We start from the raw sequence: 12,497 nt of genomic DNA on the forward strand, positions 1-12,497 counted from the left end.
AATCAGCTATACATATACATATATCCCCATATCTCCTCCCTCTTGTGTCTCCCTCCCACCGTCCCTATCCCACCCCTCTAGGTGGTCACAAAGCACCGACCTGATCTCTCTGTGCTATGCGGCTGCTTCCCATTAGCTATCTGTTTTACATTTGGTAGTGTATATATGTCCATGCCACTCTCTCACTTCATCCCAGCTTACCCTTCCCCACTCCCTGTGTCCTCAAGTCCATTCTCTATGGATAAGAGGCCTTTTGATTAAGAAGCAAAAATGTTACCCAACTTAAAACATGCTTTAAACATTTCAGAGCACCAAGTTTGTTTGATTATACTCTCCCAAGGGTGTGTTAAAATTGAACAGAACACCGATTCCTCCAACAGGCAGGCCTACCTTTCTGTAATCTGCCATGAATTCTGATCACCTTGTGGAATCACACAGAAGACTCTTTCTCCCAACACAAAGCTTTCCTTTAATCATTTGAATGAGAAGATGGAGATCTGGAGTCTAGTCCCGTTTCTGCCATTGACTTACTGAGTGACCTGAGACACATTGCTTACTATCTCTGCCTCAGCTTCTCCACCTATAAAGGAAAACTCTCTCTGCTTTCTGCTTCCATATGTATTCACATAATAAATGGGGAATATAGGGAAAAGTATGATTTACTTTGGAGGAAATGCTTTAGACATTTATGAGCAATACCATTTAACAAATCTAAAAGAGCTCTCTCCTCAAATAATTGGCCTCCAGTGGCTTGACATAATGAAGGGGTCTCAAAAACACAAACTAAGAAAAAAAATAACCCTTAAAAGACTTTATTTGCCATCCATATATCTCCTTTGCTGAAGTGTCTGTTTAAATCTTTTGCCAATAGGATCAGTCTTACTCTTAAAAAATAAATTTTATTTTGGAATACAATTGACATACTGCACTTGTTTAAAGTGTAACGTTTGGTAAGTTTTGATATATGTATACACCCCTGAAATGATCACCAGGATCAAGATAATGAAGATGTCCATCACTCCCAAAAGTTTCCTCATGCCCCTCTATAATTCGTCCCTCATGCCCTTCTCCACAGTTCTTCATCCCCAGGCAACCACTGATCTGATTTATGCCTTGGCAGATTAGTTTGCACTTTCTAGAATTTTCCATACGTGAAATCATATAGTATGTACTCTTTTATTACTGGCTTCTTGCACTTGAAATAATTTTTAAAAGACTCATCCAAGTTGTTATGTGTACCAATAACTTATTCCTCATTATTACTGAATAGTGTTCAATTGTGTGTTGATACCACAATTTGTTTATTTGTTCATCTGTTGATGGACATTTGGGTTGTTTCTAGTTTGGGATTATTGCAAATAATGCTGCTATGAACATCCATGTACCAGTTTTTGTGTGGACATATGATTTTATTTCTCTTGTGAAGATACTTAGACTGGCTGAGTCATGCAGTAAGTGTAAGTAAGAAGCTGCCAAACTGTTTTCCAAACTGGTTGTACCATGCCCACCATCAATGTATGAGAATTCCAGTTGTTCCATGTGTTTACCAACACTTGATATAGTCAATATTTTTAATTTTAACCAGTCTAGTATGTGCATAATGGTATTTCATTGTGGTTTTGATTTCTATCTATCTCCCTAATGACTAAAGATACTGAGTATTTTTCATGGGCTTACTGGCCATTCATATGTACCCTTTGCTGAAGTGTCTGTTTAAATCTTTTGTTCATTTTATTTATTTGGTTGTTTTCTTATTATTGAGTTTTGAGATTCATTTATATATTTTAGATATGGCCTTTATCAGATATATGATTTGCAAAGATTGTCTCCAGATCCATGGCTCATTTTTTCATTCTCCTAAAAGCATCTTTGAAGAGCAGAAGTTCTTAATTTTGATGAATAGCAGTATTTTCTCTTTTCTTTTGTGGATTATATTTTTGATCTTGTATTTTTAAAAATCTTTGTTATGCCTACCCTAGAAGTCTTTATTTGAAAGAGTGCCCTAGAGTCTTCAGGTGTGTTACTTATCCTACCAGATATTCTTAACCTGGAGCCAATGGACAAAGTGGTGTACCATTAAGTATTTAGCAGTTGTCTCAGCAGGGTAAAAAGCCCTGGTTTGTAGCACTTCCTGGTTTTCATGGCTGATTTCAAGTTACCCACCTGATGTCACTGAAAGTGGAGTTGGGAAGAGATGGTATGGTAGCATGCTATTATATAGTATTTTTACCACACAGATACCATAGATATAAATAAATAACCTCAAGAGCATAAACAAAAATAGAATGCAATGAAATAATTAGGAAGTGATGAGTTTTTAGTGTTTATTGACTTTGTTTTAATATAATTTATTGAATTCTAAATTTATATAATTTACTTATTAACAAAGGCTGCATTTAGGAACCAGTTTGCAAACTGCCTGAAAATTCAACAGTCATCTCTTGTAAGCCACTTCATGTCAACTCCAACACACCACTATGTAGACCCCTTGTGGAGCATAGATGGGGTCCATGGTTTGAATTCAAGGATTAAAAAAAATGTTTTATTCAGAAAAATTACACCTTACATAAATCACAGAAAGATCTTTTTTGATCCACCTCCTAGAGTAATGAAAATAAAAACAAAAATAAACAAATGGGATCTAATTAAACTTAAAAGCTTTTGTGCAGCAAAGGAAACCATAAACAAAACAAAGAGACAACCCTCAGAATGGGAGAAAATAGTTGCAAACGAAGCAACGGACAAAGGATTAATCTCCAAAATGTACAAGCAGTTCATGCAGCTCAATATCAAAAAAACAAACAACCCAAACAAAAAATGAGCAGAAGACCTAAATAGACATTTCTCCAAAGAAGACATACAGATGGCCAAGAGGCACCTGAAAAGATGTTCAACATCACTAATCATTAGAGAAATGCAAATGAAAACCACAATGAGGTATCACCTCACACTGGTAGAATGGCCATCATCAAAAAATCTACAAACAATAAATGCTGGAGAGGGTGTGGAGAAAAGGGAACCCTCTTACACCGTTAGTGGGAATGTAAATTGGTACAGCCACTATGGATAACAATATGGAAGTTCCTTTAAAAAACTAAAAATAGAACTACCATATGGCCCAGCAGTCCCACTCCTAGGCGTACACCTGGAGAAAACCATAATTCGAAAAGATACATGCACCACAATGTTCACTGCAGCACTATTTGCAGTAGCCAGGACAAGGAAGCAACATAAATGTCCATCAATAGAGGAATGGATAAAGAAGATGTGGTACATATATACAATGGAATATTACTCGGTCATAAAGAAGAACAAAATAATGCCATTTGCAGCAACATGGATGGACCTAGAGACTGTCATACTGAGTGAAGTAAGTCAGAGAAAGACAGATATCATATGATATCACTTATATGAGGAATCTAAAAAAGCTACAAATGAACTTATTTACAAAATGGAGTAGAGTCATGGAGGTAGAAAACAAACCTATGGTTACCAGGGGGTAAGGGGGGGAGGGATAAATTGGGAGATTGGGATTGACATATACACACTACTATACATAAAATAGATAACTAATAAGGACCTATACTGTATAGCACAGGGAACTCTACTCAATACTCTGTAATGGCCTATATGGGAAAAGAATCTAAAAAAAGAGTGGCTATATGTATATGTATAACTGATTCACTTTACTGTACACCTGAAACTAACACAACATTGTAAATCAACTATACTCCAATAAAAATTAAAAAAAAAAAGAAGTCAATGAATGACATTGCACTCTAACCTCAAACATGCCACTCCTTTGCTGAGACTATGAACCAATCACTTCAATTTTTTGAATTTTAATTTTTTTTTAAATAAGGAAAATTTTAATTCCCTTATTTGTGAAATGATAGTAATAGTATGCATACCCAAGTAATTCACAATATTCTCACAAGTTTCAAGTTCCAATAAATTTACATGAAATTCCTTTGTTTTTTTTAAAAGAAAAGTTACATCTTTATTTTTATTAAACTCTAAGTGAAACTTATCATTTCCTTCGATCATGCATGTAGTTTGGAATTATAGGTAGAACCACTGCTAGATCTTCTATTTAAAACCTTAATAAAAAACACATATATTGTCATATAATTTTTTTTTAAATTTGATAAGTAAATTTTAATAGGTCTTCTTTGTAATCCTAATTCTTTTATGCATTTTAAAAGGGCTTTAATAGGCTTTCCATACATTAAGGAGGTCCATAGCACACACACACACACACACACACTCACACACACACACACACACACACGTTAGGAAATCTTGCAAGGGATTCCAGGTGAATGGGTAGCATCCCCGTTCATAAATGGGATGGACAAGATATAGTCTCTTTGCTTAGATCACTGTCAGAAATGTCTACCTCCTTCTTGTTACTTAATGCCTTGTAGTCCGAGGCGTTTTGGAACATGTAGATATAAGTTCAAGCCACAGTTATGTTATTTACTGGTTACATGACTTTGAGAAACTTCATTTGGCTCTTTGTGTCTCATTTTTTCAACTGTAAAATAGGGGTAATAATGCTTGCCTCAAAGGTTTTTATGATGAGGATATAATAAGTGCCTGGCATGCATTAGGTGCTCAATAAATATTTGATTCCTTCTATTTCAGTACTCAATAAAAGAGGAGAATCACTGACCCACTCCTGGTTGACTAGTGCCTAAATTCATCATATTATAATTATTAGGGCTTTTTCTCTGCGGTGGGAGTGTCTCTAATTCTGAAGAGAAAATTATATTCTTTCCTGCTTTCAATACCAATCACTGAAGTCTAGAGGCGTCAGCTGTCCTGTGTTCATCTCAACTCAAAGTTAGGGACCAAGAAGATTTCCGGGGGAAGGATGTTGGATTCTGGCTCTCCAGCTTTGATTATTATGCTGATCCAATCTGCTCCTGATTCTATGCCTTTACTGGTCAAGATTCTGAGTGTCAAGCATTACCTCACTCAAATACACAGTCACTTCTTTAACCCAGCCCCGAGGGCAGGCCACAGCTCCCAGGACATTGATATAGTGGCTCTCCATCTTTTTCAGTCTGTGGACCTCTTCCAGTGGTAAAAACTCTGTGGACCACGTGCATCTCCAACTCTCCCTTGCCACAGGCACAAAAACAAAACCCAAACTTAAAACTAATGGGAAGGCTGACACTACTTTAAATGAGACACCAATGAGATGATGTCTGGTTTAAATGTCATAAGCAAATTATTTACTCATGCCAGAAACCAAAGTATAGGCCTTGCCATACTGCACATGTTAACACATACAAGACATCAGTCTGTGGACCTGCTCAGGATAACCTTTGGAGACAGCAATAGTCTCATTTGGAGTCTCTATTTTGGGAAGTATTGCTTTCCAAGAGTACTGCATGCTCATTTGATCATTTAGTAAATTCACTTATAAATTTTCTTTTCATAAATTTTCTTTTCTTCTTTTTTGGTAGAGAGACAGCAGGGAATAGTGGAAAGAACACTGAATTTTCAATCAGACAGAACTGAATTTGAACTCTTTCTGTGTTCATTACTTGTCATTAGCTTCAGCAAGTTCTCACAACCTCTCTGAGCTTCCGTTGTGTCCTCTGTATAATGGATATATTTATTCCATAAGATAGCGGTGAAGGCTAACTAAAATAATGTGCTTTATGTAGCTAGGCCATAACGCATTCATGGCCCTCTAATTCATTTCTTTCCTTCCTCTTCCTAGGCCACAAAACTAAAGTAAAATAAACCAAGAAGAAGTCAATCCTTTACCAGTATCATGTTTATAAATTTTAGAGGAAGAATTTGTCCAACACCGGGATCTCCAGGCTCTTTTATCTCATCAATCCCTTCCATCTTGAGCCTGGACCACATAGTGCTTCACTGAATCCTTTCTCTTGATGAACAATTTCCATGTCCTCCACTTCTTGTTTTTCTGACCTAACTACTTGGCTAAAGACTCCAGTCTTGGATCATTCTAACTGCCTGCTTCTCAACTTCTACAACCAATAATACCATCTGCTGAGGACACCACACGGTTGTGCTCATTGGTGTTGCAGCAAATTTGTGTCCTCCAATCTCAGCTTTATGATCCTGATCACTGCCTTAGTCCAAGCCACAGAGTGAAAATTACAAAACTTACTACCCTGCCATCTTTCCACTCTCTTCAGAAGCTTATTTTATCTCATTTCTTAGAGAAAATTGAGACTATTACAGATGGACTCTTTCTATTTCCCACACTTAAGATTATCTTTATCTGTATCCACTCTCATTTTCCTCCCTCTGGTGTCAGAACTTTTCCTTCTCTTGTCCAAGTTTAATATCTCCATCTGGCTCTGGTGCCTATCTCTTAATATTTCTTCAAGAACTTCATTAGCTATTCTCTCTCTCTCTCCTTTGTATCTTTAATACATCTTCCCCCTTTCCATTGACATATAAACAAGTCCAAGTTGCTCTGATGCTGAAAATTCAGTAAGCCTCTCTGGACTCTGCATTCCTCTCAAGCTACTACCCTCTCTCTTCTCTTTTCTTCTTTCACAAGCTTCTTGAAAAGTGATCCACTCCACTGTCTCTAGTTCCTTCCTAATTTCCCATCCTTCACCAGACTATCATAAACTGCTATCTACCCCTAAATCTCCATTGAGACTGCTTTTGCAAAGGACACTAATGATCTAACAGTCAGAGCCAATGGACTCTTGATTCTCATATTACTTAATAACTTTGGGTGAATTTGGCACTGTTTAAGATTCCCTTCTTGAAACTCTGTCCTACTTTGACTCCTTAGGCACTACTTTTAATCCCACCTCTTTGAGTGTTCTCCCTCAGGCTCCTTTGCTGACTTCTCTTCCTCTGTCTGTTCTTTTAATGGTAGTTTTCCCTAAAGAATCATCTGTGGCCTTTTATCTTCTTAGTCTATACCATGTACCTGAGCAATTTATTTTCATGCTTTTGACTACCACCCATAGCATTATTAAATCTCTATCACCAGTCAGCTCTCTCTACTGTGTTTCAACTCCCTATTGGTCTTCTCCATCCAGCTGAATGTTCTACAGATACCTCAAATGTAATTCAAAGGTTAAGAAATGAACTCATCTTAAACCTATTCTACTCTAATATTTCTTAGAGAATGACAACACTAACCAACCAGTTATTCAAGTCATAAAACTAGATTTTCTCTTATATGTTTCTTTCTTCCCTACTTTCTACCCACAGTGTGCCAGTCATAGGCTTGTTTGCCCTTGGATCCATTCCTTACCTTTCTTTGCTCTGCTCTTTTTTGCAGAGGGGTTGATCACTGCAAGCTGTGTTTCCCATGTTTCCATGTTAGGAGGCTCTGATTGGAGTCAACCAATAGGAAACACCAATAGGAAATTGGAGGATGGGATAAAAGGAGAATCCAGTGTTTTTTGGCAGCAGCTGTGTCTCCTCCATGTCTTCAGCTAACACTACACACGCTTGCAATGATTCCAGCTTCCATGGTGTGACCTCTGCTCTTGGTCTCTGGTAACAACATCTCTTCTTGTTGTCCTTTCAGCCTTGGGAGTGTCAGGGGATTCCTGCTGTTGCTAATCTCTCTGTAGCTTCAACATCCCCTGTGTGTCATCTCAGTTTTTTCGTCATCAATGTTAATTTCCTTTGTGTTAAATGCTTAGAGTGGTTTTTATTTTCTTGTTTGAACCATGGATGAATGCACCCATTCACCAAGCATTATAAATGCTGTCTACTTAATAGCCTTCATATCTATCTGTTCTCCCCAGTCTCACTGCTACTGCTTTAGTTCAGATTTTACTGCAATATTCTCCTAACTAGCCCCCTTTTTATTTTTCCTCCATGTTATGGGAAGATTGATCTTTCTAAACAATAAATCTTATAATTTTACCCCCCCATCTAAAACCCTCCAATATCTCCCTTGTAGAACTCTTTCCCAAATATCATCTTTTGTACATTACCCTCATAATTTTTTCCATATCTGTGTACCATCCGTACTATTATTTAGGTAATATTTTTCTTTAAATTTATTCATTTAAAAAAATTTTAGCTTTGCCCTGAGCAATTACATCTGTGAAATCAAGAGTTTGAAGGTCTAATATTTTTCTAATACACATTAAAATAAATACTATTAAAAATAACAACATAACCCATATACTACCTTAAACATCCCTCATATGTATAAGCATACTTTGGGACACACTGGCTTATAGGATCAAGCAAAAAGTTTTTATTGAAATTTACAAGGTCTTTTATGATCTGGCTCTTGAGCTTTACTTTCCCATCTTCTCCATGGGTCCCCACTCACACTCTCTGTTCTGGCCACTCTCTCCTGCCTGTAGTTCAAACTGATCACTTACTCCTTCATAATCCCCTCTATGCCATATGGAGACATATTTTTTTGCACATACCTATTTACATGTCTTTTTATCCATACTAAACTGGTTTAAGAAACTCATTGCTAACTGTTGTCCATAGTTTATATGCCTATGTCATTCTGGAATGCTAGATGATAGTGAGCCATTTTTTCCAAATATGTAAGGTCTTCTGAAACAAGAATAACATCAATTTTTTTTTTTGCTGAAAAAGATGCTGTTTTTTGTTATCAAGACAACAATGAATCATCACTGTAAGGTAGTATTTTACTCTTTCTAGTTTCATCTCACATATGGACTCACCTTCGTAAAATTTGTTAGACTACTAAGCATAGAAGTTGGACAGGAGAATAGAAATTATAATTGGCACCCACATTAATTCCAATACTTCTTTTTGTTTTCAAAGTATAATAAAAGTACCCAAAGGATAAAAAGCTATGTTGCTTTTTTCTTATGCAGCAGTATGGCTTGAACTGACTTTCGACTTTTTGATTTTCTGCTGAGGGCAAGGCTTGAAGTAAAGAAGAAAAGGGGTCAAGTTGCAAGTTTTTACAAGCAGCATCACAAACTCATAGAGCTAGATGGTACCTCAGAGATAATCTAGTCCAACCTCCTCACTTTACAGATAGGAAGTGAATAAGGTCAAGAGAAAGGGAAATTCCAGTCTAAGTGAGGATTCTTCGGCAGAACTGGGAAAAATACTACCATTTGGAGCTATCTTATTTATAAGCACACAATTCACATATACAATTGCTTTGACTATTTGTGCCAGGAAGGAGAGACCAACGCGTAGTCCTGGCATCACTCACAATCCCCACAGAAGACAGCAGAGTGACCTGGGCCCACATTGACGATACATTTCTTTTTTTTAATCAAATATGCTCTTCAGTCATTATCAGTTTTTCTTCAAACTAACCCTAGAGTAGTCTGGAGGTATCCCTGTTTTACAGATTGGAAATTAGAGCCTGGAGCAAAAAATTGCTCTGGAAGACAAAAGCAGTCCTAGCACTGAAACTGCCTACATAGGTAGTTTTGGACTCCAGAACTATATATCTAGAGGCTATATTTCACACATCTGATATGCTTCTGGATTTTAAAAAATTTTGACTTCTCCTTTGCTCTTTTGATTCCTGATTTGTGGTCCAATCTTAGTGATGAAACTCTGGAAACATCAGGAAGAAACTAAGGCTATCTAATGAGCCAACACAGACTACCCTTTTAGATCCAGTGACTGATTATTATATTAGTAGATAATACCTCTTCCCCTTGTTTCCCACTCTCCATTTTCCTGCTCATTAGACAGGGATAAGAAAGGAAGTGAAACAAATCTCTACATTTACTTAATTGTCAAGAGCTCTGATAAAACTCGTGATTAGGAAAGAGGTTGAAATTAATGGATAAAAATGAACTGTAGGACTTACCTGTGGAATTACACTTAATCCATACTTTGCCTGCTCTCCATAACCCCAGTTAATTAACAATTGACTGCACTGCATAATGTTCTTTTCTGACAGAGGTGTCTGTCATGAGAGGGTATTGTGTTACCTCTATATTTGTCAGCCGAGAAAACATTTCTTTAGGAAAACATTCAGTATAATGGAAGGTAAGTACTAATACAGCAGTAGGAGGACCGATCTTAATTTTAAATTATCTCCAGTGACTGAGTTTTGGAAAATAAAATAAATGGCAGTATTTACTTAGAATGACATCCATATGGGCTATTTTTCTGCCAGATATAAAATGAAAGTAGGCTTGGGGAATTTTACATACAGAAAACTGGTTTATTTGGGCTGTCTACAAGTTATCTTTTTGGAGAAGTGGCTGAAAAATGTCCAGGATCCTTTCAGAAGTGTACTAAGTAGATACCAGAATGGGAGTTCTCAAGATATCCCTCTGACCTGCCTCTACAAACAGAAACTAGAAACTAGTGTTGATTTCCATTAGCAGACTCCTTCAGGTCGCAAACCCATTTCCTCACCTCAATGGCAACTCCCTTTTGAAGGACTGGGCGTTTTTAATAAACATCTCATTTGGAGTTTGTTTGCCAAGGCATGGCTAGACTTTCAAGTTTATTTTCTTAAGCCACTGCATTATTTCTCACTTCTCATGCCTAAAAACTAAGTTCGTAAGAAGATAAGTATTTCGAAGGACAGCCAAAGACAGTTGTGACTCCGACTCAAAGGGAAAGGTTAAGCGAACTGAAGTTTTTTAACCATGTTAAAGAAATTTTGAATGAAGGCAGGTGGTAATGATGTACTGGAAAACGTGGTAATAAAAGAGACAACAGAGCAGCGACGTCTAAAAACAAAGTCATGTGTTATAGAAGAGGAATAATTAAATCTTAAAATTAAGGAGGTATTTTGATGATTCAACTAAAATAGCAAAAGATCTTTTCTTAGCAAAGAAATGACGATAGTTGTCAGCAATCACTTAAAATAGTTGAGTGCAATCAGCAATGCCTTGGAGTGCCACTGGGTGCCAATGCTAGGCCTAAGGCTTGGGTAGGAGAAAAAGAGAAATAGAAACAAAAAAAAGGAAAAAGAAAACTAGTAAGACAGTTGAAAATAAAGGAAGAAGAAAAAAGAAGAAAGAGAAATACATAAGGAGGGAATAGCCAGCAACAATTCTGATATAATCTTATAGTAGCAGGACCATATATTATGAGTTAAATTTTTAAATATAGTCAGTAAAGTAAAAATGTTGTTGATAAAACTATTGTTTATATAAAAAAAAAAAACCTTAAGACTTCATATATTCTGGAAGTAAAACCCTTACCCATGAAATGCTTATATGCTTTGTCATTGCTTTCATTCCTTTAAGTAACTGTGGTTGTATACTAAAATTAGTTTCAGAATAGTTTGGTAGCTATAAACATTTTTTAACAGTTTGTCCATTCTCTAGCTCAGTGGTAATCAATACTAACATTTTTATGGTTATCAGGATGGCATTCTGTTTTTCTGTTTTAAAAAATCTGGGTGTTGGTACATTGTATAAACCCATTCTTTAATAAAACTATTAAATACTTTAACAGATTGCCTATATTACAAGGAAAAAAACAAATCCTTTATATAAAATAGGTCATAGGAGTTATCTTAAAGAGTCCAAAGTTAATCAACCAGCTCCCTAAGATTCATATGCTAAGATACATTCATTTTCCCAAGGCCTGAGAAAAGCAATGGTATCCTTCTAAACACTGATGTTGGCACAGCATATGCCTCTATCATTGCTACCCCTGCTTATCAAAGATCCCTGTATCTATGACATGGAATGAAGCCATGGCTTGAATTTGTGGAGTTTTGGAGAGCTCACTGCTCTTCAGCATCATGCATTGTTGGATGAATGAAACAAATAGAATGAATAGTCTAGTGAGGGCATTGTTACATTAGTTGCAGAGCTGTGCTATCTCCCTTCAGACAGTTTTGAAGAACTCTTAGATAACATATCATAGAGTATATAGAGTATGTTCTCTCTATGTATAGAGTTTATTGTCAAATCCTTCAAAGTTACTCCTTTCTAAAACTTTAGAAAATTTTAGCACAGTAATATGGTTAAATCCTTGGCTAAAAAATCAAACAGCACAGAAGGGCTTATATGGAAAAAAAGGCAATTCTCTCCTGCCCCACCTTCAATGTGGCTCCCCAGTGAGAATCACTTTCAATTCTTTCAAACATTTAAATTTTTTCTGATATTATCTCCATATCTTTTAAATAATATGTTTATTATTTCTTAATCGATTTTAGGCATTGTCTATTGACATCCTGCTCTGCTAGATAAGCATGTGGTGAGTTTATGTAAGTCCCCGCCAAACTGTCTTTCTTGCTATATAATTTAGAGCCCTATTCTCATTTCTACCACTAGTTACCTCTGAAATGTTAACTATATTTAACATTTAAATGGACTAATGTTCCACCTCTGGTTCCATGTTCCTTGATTCCTCACTTTGTAAGATAAAGACATTAACACTCCCACTCTTTTTTCACTGTTACTCATCATCCCCTACCTTTTAACCATTTTCAGTTATACCTTTATTTTTACATTGTTAAGATTGATGACATTCACATTCTGTTGTGTAACCATATTTAAGTGTACTGTAATTAGTCAGATTGATTTATTGATACTAAAAGT

This window comes from Physeter macrocephalus, chromosome 21 (assembly GCF_002837175.3).
Source record: "Physeter macrocephalus isolate SW-GA chromosome 21, ASM283717v5, whole genome shotgun sequence".
Classification (NCBI taxonomy): domain Eukaryota; kingdom Metazoa; phylum Chordata; class Mammalia; order Artiodactyla; family Physeteridae; genus Physeter; species Physeter macrocephalus.